Source organism: Orcinus orca, chromosome 7, assembly GCF_937001465.1.
Source record: "Orcinus orca chromosome 7, mOrcOrc1.1, whole genome shotgun sequence".
Taxonomy (NCBI): domain Eukaryota; kingdom Metazoa; phylum Chordata; class Mammalia; order Artiodactyla; family Delphinidae; genus Orcinus; species Orcinus orca.
In genome coordinates this window covers 23,612,333-23,629,015 of record NC_064565.1, presented here as the reverse complement: position 1 = coordinate 23,629,015, position 16,683 = coordinate 23,612,333, and positions in this window count along the sequence as shown.

Here is a 16,683-nt window from a genome sequence, read left to right as displayed (position 1 = left end):
TTTGCGCAGTTGGAGAAGATGGTGCAGGAGTCACTATGCATTTCTGAGGTCCGGATGACTTGTTCTGCGTGAGGAACTGTGAGAAAAGCAGCTTAAAGGCAAGTGTGCTGGTACTGCTAGTGGCCTACACATTACTATCCTTTCCCTTTTCCTTCATAGGAAAATCTCCACTTTATTGGATGTAGTAATATGGCCATTTATAAAACTACATTTCCCGGCATGTTTTGCAGCAAAAATGGCCAGTGATGTGTAACTGTAAGTCTTTGGGGGAGACTGGTACTCCCAGCATAGATCTTTAAAAGGTCCTGATGCAGTTGTAAGTATAAACTTTTTTTGTTGTTGTGTTGTCTTTTTCTTGCTTCTGCTGCTTAAAACATTGATGTGATGGCTGGAGCTATAGTGACCATCTTATGACCACGAGGTCATCTTGAAATTGGCAACTATAAGGTAAAGATTACAGAGCAAAAAGGCATACAGTGCCTGGGGCCCTGCTGACCACGGAGCCACCATACCAATTCTAGACTTCTTTTATAAGAGTAAGAAAATAAACTTTTATATTAAGACACTGTCATATGGAGTCCTGTTATATGCAGGAGAACCTAACTCAAACATAGGTTAGGAGATTAACTTGGAAAAAAATAGGGTCAGGTCAATTTATGGATAAGATAAAAGACACTACAAATTTTTGACCATCAATTGTTTGCAGGGCACTGAACTATACACTTTACATTGTGGGCATTCTGAACTAGCTCTTTTCCTTTTCTCTCCATTGAGTATCTAGCTATTACTAGGGTGAGGCACTGCCAGAGCTGATAAAACTGGCATTGTACCATTTGTACCATCTCTCCAGGGAGGGGATGCTCTTGACCACCTGTAGTTCTCAGCTGTGATATTTCTCTGCCTGTCAGTGACATTGTGGTAGGCATCTCTTCCCCTGCTGTTCCCTGGTGCCAACAACACACCAGAAGATTTCAGTGGTTCTCTGCCCAAGGCTTCAGACAATATGTTCAAGAAAAACAAAACAAAACATGGTGGGGTGTGAAGGGTATTTATAGTTCAGCATTGGGCCCTAATCCCCAAATCTGGCCACCTATGTGCCTTGCCCAGAACAGAGAAGCAGAACCTACCTGCTCTAGGGGGCCCAGTGCATGTGCTCTCTGGTCCTCTCAAGGGCCTTCCAGGAGCATCCTCTGTCCTTTTCTAATGGTCCCTCTTCCTTGCTAAGTCAGTTGGATCCTCCAAAGGGCCCATGCTGAGACTGAGTTGGGAGCACAAGAGATTGGGGCAGGGGGGCAGGGAAGGGGAAGGGGTAAATCTGTGAAAGATGGAAGGGCAAGGAAAAGCAAGATGACGCAGGGAGAGATGACCAATCTCAGCCAATGCAACAGAGAGCTTTGGAACAAAGATGCCCCGGTATAGTCCTGCTTCGGGCAGAAATGGTCAGATTCCCTCCCTGTCACTGGCTGGCAGATGCCCAGGAAGAGTGTGGCGTCAGCAAAAGAGCTGACAGAAATCCTGAAGGTGCTAAAAGCTGGAGGCCATCAGCTAACTGCTCTTCTCACAGCTGGACAGCAATTCTTCTTGAAAGGATCTTAGGCACACCTCCATGGCTGTCACAGCCCCTTCCCCACATTCCTCTCTACTTAACCCTCCCTCTCCAGAGCTCCCTACTGGGTTTCTGGGACCATCTACCCTCCCTCGGAGACCAGCAAGTTCCACATCCTCTCTTACATCTGACACTTTTCTTGGCCTTGGATATCCACTTACTGCTGAGGCATCTCTTCTCGCAGTTTCTGCTGCCATGTGATGTGGACAGCAATGCATGTTTTAGGATCTCCCATCTTGGGGTCTGGGAGGGAGGAAGGTGAACACTGGTTATCTGGGGGACGGGGAGGGCCACAAAGAGAACTTCCACACTGGCTGCAGCTTGTTCTTGGCTAAAATGTTTAAAATGCAGCAAAGCTCACAACTCAAAGATGACTTTCTTCCACAGACCCCATTTACATAGTTTGAACACTATTTCCCAAGAACTGTAGCCCAGGCTGTGTTATGCTAGGAACACATCTGCTTCCTTCCCAAAGCAGCCTGTGTTTACTGGGCCCCAAAGGGAGCTGGGCCCAGCTCCCTGCACTCCAGGTAACCTTCCCTGAGGAGAAGGAGACCCACAGAAGTCCACTCTGACGCTCCAGAGAGAGAGACCACATTCCACCCTCATAGTCACCACGCAATGGATTATGTTCATCAGTTATCATCCCAGGCAGACAAGATGCCATCCCAGGCGATTGGAACAGAGGGAACCAGGACATGGAGGCAGATCCCCCAGGCAGCCAAGCCCCTGCACTCTCAGGAGAGTCCAGACTGTACGGATCTATCCATTCATTTGTTCAGTATCAGACACTGCTGTGAGCCAGCTGGTCCCTGATTCTGGGTAGCTGTGTTTTAGCGGAGGCACAGACCCTAATGTCGTTTGTGACATTAGCTAATGTGGACCCAGCATTGCTAGACTGAGGCTGAGCCTTCTCCTATGCTTTCTTCTCACAACACCCCATGAAGAAGTAGGAGAGATTTTCAGTCTGTGCTGTGTCGCTGACGAAGCTGAGGTTTAGCAACATTAAGCGATTTGCTCGAGATCACATAGCAGGTAAGTGGCAAAATCTCAGGCAGTCTAATGCCAGGGTTCAGATCCTCCATTGCTAGGCTATATGGCTGCCTCCCTGGGAAGTGAAGAGGCACGGAAGGTCTTTAAAGCAAAGCATGGACTGCTGAAATTCACATGTGGGAGGGAGTACGGGGCAATGTGCTGCTGGGCCAGGATGCCTCCAAAGGCACCAGAAGGGCCAGTGTGCTGGGACCACAGCTGGCTGCTGATGCCATCCCCTGAGGGAGGTGTTGCCGAGTCCCAGATAGTCACGAGAGATGCAGCTGGAATGATCAAGGGGTTTTCCCCTGAGGAAGGATTTTGAAAAATAATCTGCAGTTAAAAAGATTAAAGACAGCTTTGGAATATAATTCCAAGTCCATAAAAGTAACCACTGGGTTATGGACCATGTGAACACAGGCTTATTCTTTCAAATTCAGAAGATGAGAAACAGGTGGCCCCTCTTGTTCTAGGACAGAAAGAGGGACTTGTTGCTTCCCACAGCTGGCGGTGTAGCAGAAGTGCTGGGGGCTTTCTGTAGAACAGGAAAAGCAAGCACTTTGTCCTCAGGCCGTTGCTGAGGGAAGCTGTGGGTTCCAAAGGTCTTACAGATAAACGGGGAGCTTTGGTTCAGATGACATTTTATGAGACAAATCCAAGAGGTACTTCTGTGGGAGAGGGGAGGGCCTCCCTGTTTACAGCAGCCTCTGAGGCAGCTTCACAGAGCAGGGCTGAAAACCACAGGGAGAATTTGGGTTCCGTGTCTGCACGGAAGCAACATTTCTGAATCTTGTGACGCAATAACATTCCTGGGGCATCAGGCAGCATGAGAACCTTTAGCCGTCATCAAACAGTAAGATAGTGAGTAATAGACATGGGAACGGGAAAGTTAAGAAGGAGCAACGTCCAAGAGGCCGTATCTGCAAAGCCTGGGAGAAAGGCCTGCAAAGATGCTGCCCAGTGCACAGCCAGCCTGTTAGATGGAATTAGCAGGAGGCATGATGGTCGTGGATTTAAACACACACACATCTGCTTCCTTGGGGTGTTTGCTTGGGGAATTAAAGAAAAAATGCCTGTTATCAATTCAGCCTGAAATTGTGCAATGCTGGTGATTTGTGAGGGTGGGATGTATAAGCCAAGCATATGGTCTGAGATGCACTCATATCCAGTCGTAAATTAGGATATGGCTGGGGGTAAAGTTTTCATCCAATTATAAGATTTGTGATGCTTATTTTTAATGTTTTTGGTTTGGAAGTCAGAAAAGAAGTACAAACCACATTTGGACCGACTTTCACTTTTAGAATGAGATAGTAGCTTTCAAACAATTTTTGCAATTTGCTTCCAAATACTTTTTAAGGAGCAGAATTGTCTTCAAATTAAATCTTATTTGGGATTCCATGATATTGAATAGACAATGCCATAGTCTATCAGCATAAATTTATTTTGTAAGTTCGAATGTATAACATTTCTTTTATGTAAAGTTAATCAGGGAGAAAAATCGGTCTGTTTTGATGAGCAATGATATTTGAAATTAGAACTTAATATCACAGTCTTTATCAGTTCCAGAATCCACTTTGTTCCATATGTTTTTTCCTTGTTACCACAGATTTGAGAAAACAATGGGGTTTACACATAAAAGGGCAGTAAAAGAATATTCTTTAATTAACCACAAGTAGCAGAAGGTATTTTATCCTAAGTTTTCCCTCAGAATAAGTTTCATTGGCACGTAAGTCGGTATACTAGTTGTTTCACATTAGCTAAGTTTTTTAAAATTAAAGTTTAAAAATGGCTACTTTGGTTAGTTATACTTGCACCCAGCACTTGTACCCAGTGCTATTTCTTTCTGCTTTATGGTTGCCCTGTCTCATATTACACCTGTTCTTGGGTAGTTCCAGCATCTTCTGGGACAACCTGGGTGCCATTAGTGATCCAGCATTTCACGGTATTTAATCTGAGTTCCAGGAATTCCTGGCAGTCCAGTGGTTAGGACTCCACGCTTTCACTGCCAGGGGCCCGGGTTCAATCCCTGGTCAGGGAACTAAGATCCCACAAGCCGTGTGGTGTGGGCAAAAAAATAAAATCATAATAATAATAATCTGAGTTCCCTGTAACCCAGGAATTTGATTTGATTTCATTTAAAAATATATTACCCATTTTCAAAGTGTCATCTTAAAAAACATGTATGCCTTATCACAATGAAGACATCTGATGTGCTGACTTTACCGTCTACCACCCTAACTTCTTTGGAGAGACTTTGCATAAAGCATCTTCTGTCACCTTTGGTCAATGGAAGAGTGTACTGAGATTAATCAAGGACTTATCCCCTATGTATCAGAGATTTCTCATTGTCTTTGCAATACCCACTTTATGCTTCTTTCTAAAAATAGGACCCCACAACAAGGTACCCAGCTAGAAGACATTTCCCAGCTTTCTTTGCTATAAGATGAGATGACATGACCTAGTTCTAGTCAATGAGGTATAAACAGTGTCATACTGCACTTCCGGGGTATTCCTTATGGGAGATTCAGCTCTAGGGTATTCTCCCTTATTGTCCTTCCACACTTTTCCTTTCCTTTGTCCTGGAATGTGAATGTGAAGGCTGGAGCTTCAGCAGCCACCTTGGACCATGAAGTGATCTTGAGGATGGCAGCTTAAGGATGATAATGCAGATTGATAGAAGAAACCTGAATCCGTGATGGTTGTGGAACCATCATGCTAGCTCTGGAATTCCTACCTCTGAACTTCTTTGACTTCTTCTTGTTTAAGCTGTACTTATATATAGTCAAACCAAATTCTGACCGATGCTATCAGAAAGCCCAGGTCTAGAAAGAACTATGAATCTTTAGGTTGGCAGATGTTCCAGTTAACATCATTTTGATTGCATGTAATGGACACTCAAGTAATGGTGGATTAAGTAATATATTTATTTTACATAATGGAAAGTCAGAAGGTAGGTGGTTTCAAAGTTGATTCAACAAGTTGGTGATCTCACAATGGATCCAGGCTCTTGCCCCTCTGCTTTTCCAACCTCTACATTTAGGAAATGTCTCCCTATTTGATCTCAAGATATCTACACACAATCACACTCCAGGAAGACAGCAAAGAGGCTGACCTATCTTTGAGCATCCATATATATATATATTTTTTTCTTTTTTTTATAATCAAGGAATATGTATTTCCAATATACCCTCAGGTGGACTTCACCTTATTTGCCAGACCTGGACATCTTGCCCACCACTAGACCACTCGCTAACAAAGAAATGGATTACCATGATTGACTTAAAAGCATATACAAGCTATCCCTTGAGATTGTGCACTTTGCAATGTAAACAAAATTGAGATTCTGTAAACCAGGGGAGAAGTAAATGGCTCCTGGATTGGTAACATAATAGACTCTCCTAAGAGATATTTTAAATAGCATTAGCAGGTCAGCTAAAGAGTAGTGAGCCTAATGGAACCAACAAGTATGCAAGCCCTCCTGGGACTCACCTCTGCCCACAAGGGAGGGGACAGGTGACTCCCAGGCTGGCCCAGTGGAAGCCAGAGAATTCTAGCAGGCTGGACGTTCTTGAGAAATAATGTGGGGGTAAGGACCTCCACACCCAAGTTCCCTCCTGTGGGAGCAGGGTGAATCTGCAAGGGACCTGCTGCTCTGCAAAATCCACATGCACCAGCCTCATTCATCTAGTGTTGTTGGGAAATGAGATTGACTATGTTAACAAAATGTCCGCATAACTTAAAAGACTAACGTATTAAATGACTTTTCCTAAAATATATATTATTCAACCTTCCTTGCTAAAATATACGAAAATTTTTAAGCTATTTTCTTGGTAGATCACGGTCATCTTTAAGAACAACAATTTTCCTAACAGCTTTATTAAGATGTAATTTACATGGCATAAAATTCGCCTGTTTAAGCACACAATTCAATGAGTAACCATCACTACTATTTAATTTTGGAACATTTTCATCACCTCCAAAAGAAACCCCATACTTAGCAGTCACTCCCCGTTACCACTCTCCCGTATTCCTCCATGCACCCCGCCTCCCAGCCCCAGCCCTAGGCAATGACTTATCTGCTATTTGTCCCTATGAATTTGCCTACCCTGGATGTTTCAGGTAAAGGGGATCACAGGATACGTGGTGTTTTGTGCGTGACTTCATTCACTTAGAATGTTTTTGAAGTTCATTCACATTGTAGCATGTATCAGTACTTCATTTTTATTGCCCAATAGCATTCCATGGTATGGATAGACCACATTTTGTTTATCGGTGAATGGACGTTTGGATCGTTTTCACTTTTTGGCTGTTATGCATAGTGTTGTTATGAACATGTGTATTCATGGTTTTGTGTGGACATAAGTTTTCATTTCTCAGAGCATCAATTTTTATAGTGTTTTGTGGAAGATTATGTTAAATAATAATAAATAGGCATAAAGGCTTATAAATGTAAGGTAGAGAATGACTTCTCCCCCATATTATATGTGCGGCAATAGTGATACCGTTTAGAGCCACTGAGAAGGGTTCAGAGGGGGCAGAATTCCAGTAAGGGGAAGAGGGGCAGCCAGAAGTGTATGTGCGTGTATATATGTGCGTGTGTGTGTGTGTATGTGTGACTGTGTATATATACATGCATGTGTGTATCTTGCTTTAAGCTTCGTGTCATTTATTAATCAGTCTTTTCCCATTGACTAACATCATAGTATCACCTCAGTTTAGCAAACAGCCGTTGAGCCCTGCCAATGTACAAGGCATTGTGTAGCTCTATAGACTGGCCTTGGCTGCTAATGCTTTCTCTCATGTCTATCAGCTTCTCACTATTCTCTGGCAGCTGTCTCCATTTAGTAAATGAATATTTGGTAGTTTGGAGCATGGATGTAGATAGCATAATTTCAGAATGTTTTTTATAAAGTGCTTAATCTTTTTATAAATCAGGGAACATTTTTTTCTTTTTTTGTGTGTAGGTTTGGATATGTGTGTATATAGATGGAGAGTAAAAGTAACTACCTTTTAGCAAGTAATCTTTGTTGCTAGGCAAGGGATTTTTCAACCTAGCTGCACATTAAAATCATATGGAGGAGTTTTGAAAATGCCCTGGCCCCACTCCTAGAGATTACTGGTGTAATTGGTCTGGGGTGAGACAGATGCATTCATTTTATTAAAATATCTCCAGGTAGGCAATCCAAAAATGGGCAGAAGACCTAAACAGACATTGCTCCAAAGGAGATATACAAATTACCAACAAACACCTGAAAGGATGCTCAACATCACGAATCATTAGAGAAATGCAAATCAAAACTACAATGAGGTATCACCTCACACCAGTCAGAATGCCCATCATCAAAAAATCTACAAACAACAAATGCTGGAGAGGGTGTGGAGAAAAGGAACCCTCTTGCACTGTTGGTAGGAATGTAAATTGTTACAGCCACTATGGAGAACAGTATGGAGGTTCCTTAAAAAACTAAAAATAGAACTACATACGACCCAGCAATCCCACTACTGGGCATGTACCCTGAGAAAACCATAATTCAAAAAGAGTCATGTACCACAATGTTTATTTCAGCTCTATTCACAATAGCCAGGACATGGAAGTAACCTAAGTATCCATCGACAGATGAATGGATAAAGAAGATGTGGCACATATATACAATGGAATATTACTCAGCCATAAAAAGAAACAAAATTGAGTTATTTGTAGTGAGGTGGATGGACCTAGAGTCTGTCATACAGAGTGAAGTAAGTCAGAAAGAACAAAACAAATATCATATGCTAACACATATATATGAAATCTTAAAAAAAAAAGGTTCTGTGAGCATAGGGGCAGGGCAAGAATAAAGACGCAGATGTAGAGAATGGACTTGAGGACACGGGGAGGGGGAAGGGTAAGCTGGGACAAAGTGAGAGAGTGGCATGGACATATATACACACTACCAAATGTAAAATAGATAGCTAGTGGGAAGCAGCCGCATAGCACAGAGAGATCAGCTCGGTGCTTTGTGACCACCTAGAGGGGTGGGATAAGGAGGGTGGGAGGGAGATGCAAGAGGGAGGGCATATGGGAATATATGTTTACATATAGCTGATTCATTTTGTTATACAGCAGAAACTAACACAACATTGTAAAGCCATTATACTCCAATAAAGATGTTAAAAAAATCAATAAGTATAGTAAAGCAAAAAAAAAATCTATCTTAAACTGAAAAAAAAAAAAAATCTCCAGGTAGGGGCTTCCTTGGTGGCGCAGTGGTTAAGAATCCGCCTGCCAATGCAGGGGACAGGGGTTTGACCCCTGCTCCGGGAAGATCCCACATGCTGCGGAGCACCTAAGCCCATGTGCCACAACTACCAAGCCTTCACTCTAGAGCCTGCAAGCCACAACTACTAAGCCCGTGGGCCACAACTACTGAGTCTGTGCCCTAGAGCCTGCGAGCCGCAGCTACTGAAGCCCGCGTGCCTAGAGCCCATGCTCCGCAACAAGAGAAGCCATGGCAGTGAGAAGCCCACGCACCACAACGAAGAGTAGCCCCCACTGGACACAACTAGAGGAAGCCCACACGCTGCAGCGAAGACCCAATGCAGCCAAAATAAATAAGTAAATAAATTTATAAAAAGTCTCTCCAGGTAATCCTAAACTACATCCTGGCTTAAGAATCACTTATACCAACCAGGCAGTGTCATGGGATGGGTGCTTTTCATGCATTACCTCAAATCTTCATAACCTGCATTGTGATGTCAATATACCCTATTGCAGATTTTAGAAACATTTCTTGAGTACTTACTAGGTGCCAAGTACTCTGAAACATTTTACATGCATCGACTCATTTAATAATGACAATGGCCCTTTGGAGTAGGTACTATTATCACCTGCACTTTACAGATGAAGAAGCTGAGTCTCATAGCAATTGAGTAACTTGCTCCACACTGTAACTAATAAATGAAGAAGGGAGAGGAATTGGGATTCGAATCCACAGTCTTAATCCTCGATCGCTATTGCAGAGGAGGACATGAAATCCTGACCTAGTTTGGAAACCAGGTCTTCTGAATTCAAATGATAGCAATACTACTTTAATACTAGACATAATTACTACTAGTCATTGTAATACTACTACTACTACCAATAAAATGGTCATTTCTACATTTTGCTCATATTTATTGAAAGCTTATAGGATCCAGATATTGTGCAAAGGACCTTATTTCATTTAATTCTTGTACCAATTTACTGAAGTAGCTCCTATTATCTCTGTTGTTCTTTTCAGGTCGGGTAATTGAAACTTATAAGGGTCAATGATGGTACCTGAGGTTCCTGGTGGAGCTGGGATTCAAATCCAGGTCTGGTTGACTGCTAACTCCCACTATTTCTATGGCACTCTATGCATATAAACATGAATGTACACACACAACAATATTGATATTCTGTTCAGCACTTCCAGTGACTCCTTCCCAGGGGCAGTTGGATTCCAAAACAAATTGTTTGTAAGTCACCAGTGACAGTTCTTCTTATTTGAATAAGTGGTTCTGGATGAATATTGGTCCATGTAGGAAAAAAAAAAATGATAAAGAGTATATTCAGGAAAAAGTAGAAAAAGTTATAAAGACTTAGTCTAGGCTTCTGGGGTCAAGGATAAGTTTCCCTCATGTGTGTATGAACCGTGTCCAAAGCTTGGGTGCAGGAGAACCTCTAGAAGGGTGGAGGGACAGTCGAAGAGGGAGAGGTTGTCCAGCCAAGAGAACAAGGGAAAACTAGAAGAAGATGCTCTGTGAGACCACAGATCTGACACAATCTGCATAACTGATATTTAGTCCTGGTGCAGGGAGGACTGATTGGCAGTTAATATAGAGGAAGGCATGTGACTTCATAGGATGAGGATGCAATTAGTTTCATGTCCTGGAAACAGGGAGACTGGAAGTCTAAAAGAGATGCAAAAATGAGAGCACCAAAGGGAGGGATGGCATTGGTTCATGATCACAATTCGAAACACTGATAAATGGGAAGTGGGAGTCACACCTTTGCTTTTTCAGGAACAAGAAAAACTGGGGAGAATTGATGAAACTAAAGATTCACGAGCCTTTCTAGGCAATATTCCGGACAAAGCATATGCTAAAAAGGCTACAAGGTACATGGCTTGGGTGAGACTGCCAAAATGGAATAGACGTTGAGAAGATGTGTCACTGACTTCGGAGCCTGCAATAAGACCATAATCTTTCGCTGACGAAAGACGAGTTTGACCTGGTTGAGAAAGGGTATAGTGTACAATTCTGCTGGCCCTCTTCAAGGGGCCCCTGGTGACTCTCAGCCTCCAGTGGGCTACTCGGGACCACGTGGTATCCCTGACGACTTCTAAGTTTGGGTGTATTTGGCAGCAGCGTTGAATTCCATGGACTTCCACCCAGAGGTGATGAATGTATTGAACAAATGTGTTCTATCTAGCGAACAGGTCCGTTCACAGTCTGTCTTGCATCGCCTCTGAAAGCCAGCGTTGTTATTTCTCCCCGAGTGTGTGAGTGTGTGTGTGGGCACACATGTGTGGAGTCGTAGGTGAGAGGTGGAGGTGGGGAAAGGTCAATATTTATGAGTGGGTTTCTAAGATTTTATTATTTTTCTTATTTCATTTCCATGATCAACATATGCCTTCTGGTGTCTAAGACCCCGTGATTTCGCATTTATAAGTGACTCAAAACAAAACCTTATTATAGGAAATTAGATTCTTTTGCTTTAGCTTATTTTTCATCTTTGACTTCATAAAAATGGAAAGAAATTCTATTACCAGAGAGACGGCTTTCACTTAGAATGTTATTAAAACAAATACCCCAAATGCCTGTGATCTAGGCTGGACTCTTTCTGTAAAATTGCAAATATATTCAGCACATTGCCTGAGTTTTCTGCACATCTCTCTCTAGGCCCAGCCCATGTAACATGGCTTTTCTCTCCTCTCCAGGCTGCAGGTCCCTTCTTGATTTCTTCCTTCTTTTAATTCCTTGCTGTCAGTACGAGGTACTTCTCCTCTTTACATATGACTAAACTTCGCCTGGAACCCGCTCAGATTTCACTGGGGGCAATCTCATACCCATAGGCCTTCAGTTCTAATTATTTAAACCACATGACTAATCTATGGAAAATCCCCAGGTTTTAGCCATTTCCAGACATTCTGGCATCTTCACAACAAAGATGTGATTTTTCCAAAAGGCTGAGTTTCTTGTTTGTTGTTGTTCATTCACACCGTTCACTGAGTCTGTCCTGATGAATCCTGTTGCATTTGCCAAAGAGATGACCTATTTTTCCAGTGTGAGTGGGGATGTTGTTTTTGCCTGAGTGTTGAATGCAAAGCAGTGGCGTTTATTGAACACCCACTGTGCGCCTAATACCACGACTGTCAGCTGCAAGCCAGTTGGAAAGAAAGTGCTGACATTGTCTATGCCCTCAAGGAACTCACCCCCTAATGGGGAAATGGGGTGAAAGACAAACATAGAAGAAAACAATTTAAAAAGGGCAAAGAATCAAATGCCAGTGACTTCAAGTGCCCCAGCTTTGGCTGACTGCCCGTGGTGGGAACCCCCCAGGAGCTGAGCCTGAGCGGGAGGAAAGGGAACAGGATGGAGGGCCATATCTTAGGGACGTGATCTCCAAACTTCAGTTACTTGGGGGCTGGCACAATTTCTGCCATGTCTAGGTCCTTATCATTTTAAAAAATTTTACTCACTTTTTCTAGGTTACATTCATTTATTTTTCAAAAAGGTATTTAAAAATTAGAAGGGAAATTAATGTCAATATTATCACCCTGAATGTAAATAGGTAGTAGTAGAGCATATATATGGATACATATATATTGTTGTATCCATTGTAGAAACACAATGAAAACAAAACAACATTATGGCTTTCAGCTAGCTATTGCTGCCTGAGCTTGTGACTGGTTGTCTTGTTACACAGGGAAGTTAGCAAAAGTGGTGGAAACCTTAAACCTCAGCCTCGAGCTGAGAAGGCTTCTCTGATGTAAGAAGGGATGGGAAGAGAAGTGAAAGGGAAATGATGTTCCCAATGTTGTCACTGTGCTGTGATTTCCCCCTCAGATGTGTATACAACCTAAAGGAACCTGATGTCTGGCCTGGGAGGGACCACACGGCAGAAAGGCCCTGGCTAGGAGAGGCACCCTAGGCAACCGGTCGCAGTTAGGAGGCTGTTGCTGGTGAGGGTTGCTGGATACAGTGGACAAAGTGGTTCAGTTGTGCTTTAGGCAAAACTATTGCCAAGTGGTCAATTCATGGGCGGAGCCAGGCTTCCCGGGTGGGCTGCTGAGCAATTCAAAAGTCACCTGTGCTTTGACGGAACACGCCGACAGCGCCCTCCTCAGGCCCGGATGGGATGTGCACCTGAGGGCAGCACAGAGGCGAATCCAAGCTGGGGGGAGGGATGAAGCAGAGATGACGGGCTGCACAGGTAATGGGAGTGTGCCCCAGCCTGCGGACCACACCGGCTCACAACCTTGCAGTTTCCTCCACTTCTCTGCCCAGCCCCTTGACACCCACCTTTCCTGCTCTGCCTATAATTTGAGCTTCCTCCCTGGCTGCCCCCTATTGGCTATCTCCTGGCTCCTTACTGGGCTGCCCACAAAACCCATGAGACTCTTAAGTTTAAGATGCTCATGCAAAGATGTTAAAGGCAGCAGAACAAAACACGACTGCAACATTGATGGTCAGACTTTGAGAATAACGAGTTGAAAGGGTGGTGCCTTCAGGGGCTGGTCCCACGACTAGACAACAATCTAGGCTCCTTTCTGCCAAAGGATTCAAACTGGGGCCTGCTCCTCGTGCCGTTCAGAACTGGTGGTGCCGAGGAATTCCACTTTCCCTGCACACTTCCCCCACTGGGCTACCAGAGTTCCCGGTGGCTGTGTCAGTCGGCTCCCATGGCCATAGCTTGTCTATGACCCAAGGGAAGTCTAAGTCCCAAATCCAATTAATAGCAAGATAGACAGAGGGGAGGACACGGGAGCCCAGTGGGTGAGGCTGCACTTTAGCATCCCCGAGCTGGGCTTGCAGCTGTGCGAATTTTGAGCCCTACTCGGTAACAGCGCGGCAGTATCAGCAAGCCAGACTTCGGGGCTAGGTGGAGCCCTCTGTCCAGGCGTGGCCTGAGGGTATCGGGGCGGTCGGTGTCCATTGCCCTGGTGCAGAGGGGCGTGCACTCTCCCAAGCAGGCTCTCCCTTCCTTCTGCCCTCCTGCACCCAGGTCTACTTGTGTGCCCACTTCATAGCTCTGATCACACTGCATCCTCTCGATGGGCTTGAGCCTGTTCCCCTCTCCAGGCCCTGGAATCTTAGAAGCTGCGTTCATGTCTTATTTGACTTTGCATCCCCACACCTTCTATGGCATTTAGCAATGTGCGAACACAGCAGCCAGCGTTCTTAGCTGGTAGCATCTGAAACTCCTTTACTTAAGACAGAATATATATAAATGAAATATATGAGTTCAAGTGTTCACAGAGTCTGTGGAAGGACCAGCATAATGATCGGAGACCACACGGTCGGGATCAATGCCCACCCCCTCCCACCAACCCCATGAGGCTGGTCAGTAAAGACCCTGCTTCCGCCACTAGGCACAAATACCTCAGATCCCAGCCTGACGGAGGACAAGGGCTTCTGCCGCTGCTGCCGCTTATCAGCATTATTTCCCCAACCACCACTGGCTGCAAAAGCATTCCTCCCACTTCTGCCCTCTCAGCTTCCCTTTACGTCAACAGCTCTTGTGAATCAAATCTCTGATTTTTGAAATCCAAGGCTGGAAAAGATAAGTATTTCTAGTTTCCACCGTGGGGAGCCAGGGCTCAGAAGGGAGCACATTCTCCAAATAGAGGAAGGCTGTTTAAATAATGATGGAGGCCATGAAGCCTGATAAATTCCAAACAATAAATATATGTTGAAAGAATAAAACAGAAGCCTTCATTTATTTTTTCAAAATTCTTGAAAATGGACCCCAACTATCGTTTTACATTCATGGCCATCTGGCAGGAGAATCTGCGTATAGGGGGATTCCTGCAGCTGCTGGAGTGGCTGAAATTTCGAAAGCATCTGCTGGGTATCTGAGGGTAGGGTGCCCAGAAGGACCATTCAGTTTTCACAGTGGTAATCAACAGATACGTATCAAGCTCCAACTATGTGCCGGGTTGAGCTTTGGACAGATTCCCACCAGCCTACTTAAACTTTGAGCCGCACACTGACAATTTTCCACACCATGAACGAAAAAATGTGGAAACCCGATAGAAATTACAAGGGGTTTTCCTCTGCACTGCATTGTGATGTGGGAGCTTGTCCCCCGGTTATATGGCAAGTCAACTGGAAACTTACTCCAGGCTGACCTGTCTCAGGAAATGTTCTCATTTACATCAGTTTTGCAAAAAGGCAGAAGCCGTCTCCTTCTTTGTGGCCATGTTGGAGCGCTTGTATCACATCCATACAGAATTAAGTCTTTTTAAGGCATCGGTTCTGTTAGAGGTGGTTTTGCCTCTATCCGCTTACCCAGTGTTACTGAAGCTAGATGCTAGAACATCAAACAAAACGGTCGGCTCTGATACCCCAAGCCCAGAAACATGTGTGTAACTATGCCTGCGGGGCTCTGTAACTCTGAGGCTTACGACAATGACAAAAGAATTTGTTGAGAGTGACTGAAACCAAATTCCAAAATGAGAATGAGTGTTTTGTCAGTCACATAGTGTGGGGCGGGGACGGGAGAGGTACAAATAACCCAGTTTCTTCCCCCAGTTTACAGTTTTCCTCCTCTACTCCCCCAACCCCGTATCAAAATGTAACATCCCACCACTAGGACAAAATAAAAAAAAAAATTGCCAGGAACCTCAGAAACCATGAAACACAATAATGAATGAACTCAGCTACACAAATGGTGAAACTGGCTTTTTGGTTAGCTTTTTTTCAGGGACATAGTACATTTCTCAAATTTTCCATCATGGTGGCAACAAAAAGCAGGATAAACTATTTTCCACACATCATGGGAAGACTCCTCCACTGCTGTCTCAGCTTGTGCCTCTCCTGTCACAAATCCTTCATCTCTGATGTGGGGAAGGGAGGTTGAGTGCGCCTCTAATTTACGACGGTAACTTACACCTATGTAATTAAAAAAACAAAACACTCTAGTACAAACCTGTGGACACCATACTGCTAAGTTAAGAAAAATGTAGTGTACCCAAGCAAGCTATCTAACAGCCCTACATCTGCCTTTCTTGCTCCTGTTTCTGCTCTGCTCTGCTCTGTTATTCTTGTTTGAATACCCGAGCTCTTACCTGGTTCTTTGTGCTTCAGCTCCTACCTTGAAAGGCAATTCCTGTCTCGTGTTGCTGTCTCATTCCCCTCTGTCTGGCTTGTATCCTGTCTGGTGTTCAAGTTTCCCAAGACCTGGGAATGTACCTTGTTTTTAGCGGGTATGGAATGTGCGTCTTGTACCTGGTATGACTGCTTTGGTAAGACCCCTCTACCTGCTCCAGGCCACGTGCCAGCCCACATGTCTGCAGTCACAGCTGCCAGACCCCCTCAGCTATGGAATATCTGTCTGGTATCTAGCCCTTGCCCTGGCAAATCCCGCCCAGTCAATTTCTGACTAGCTGCTTCTAATAGTAGATTAATGTATGTGATGGAGAAAACTGGGGGTGTCATCTCAGAATGTAGGTTGATATCAAATCAAGGAGGGTTTTGAATGTTTATAGAAGAGTTTAAGTTTATTGTGGAGATAACAGAGAGTGACTGTTTTCTGAGCAAGGTTAGGATAGGGTCCTAGCTGTACTTCAGGAAGTGATGGCAGACCTATTTCTAGGAGAGATAGGATGGGAAATTGTGGTAACTATACCGATGGAACGTACTAAAGGCCTAAACCAGGTGGGGCTGCAGAGTGGAGGTGGAAGAAGGTGAGAGAAGAGTGACAAAAGGAATTTTCACATATTGAGATATAGCAAAGTCATTCTGGCTTATACATGAGTTAACTTGAATTTGATGCTAACTAAAACAGCCTGTTTGTGGCCTATCACACATACCTTGTACAT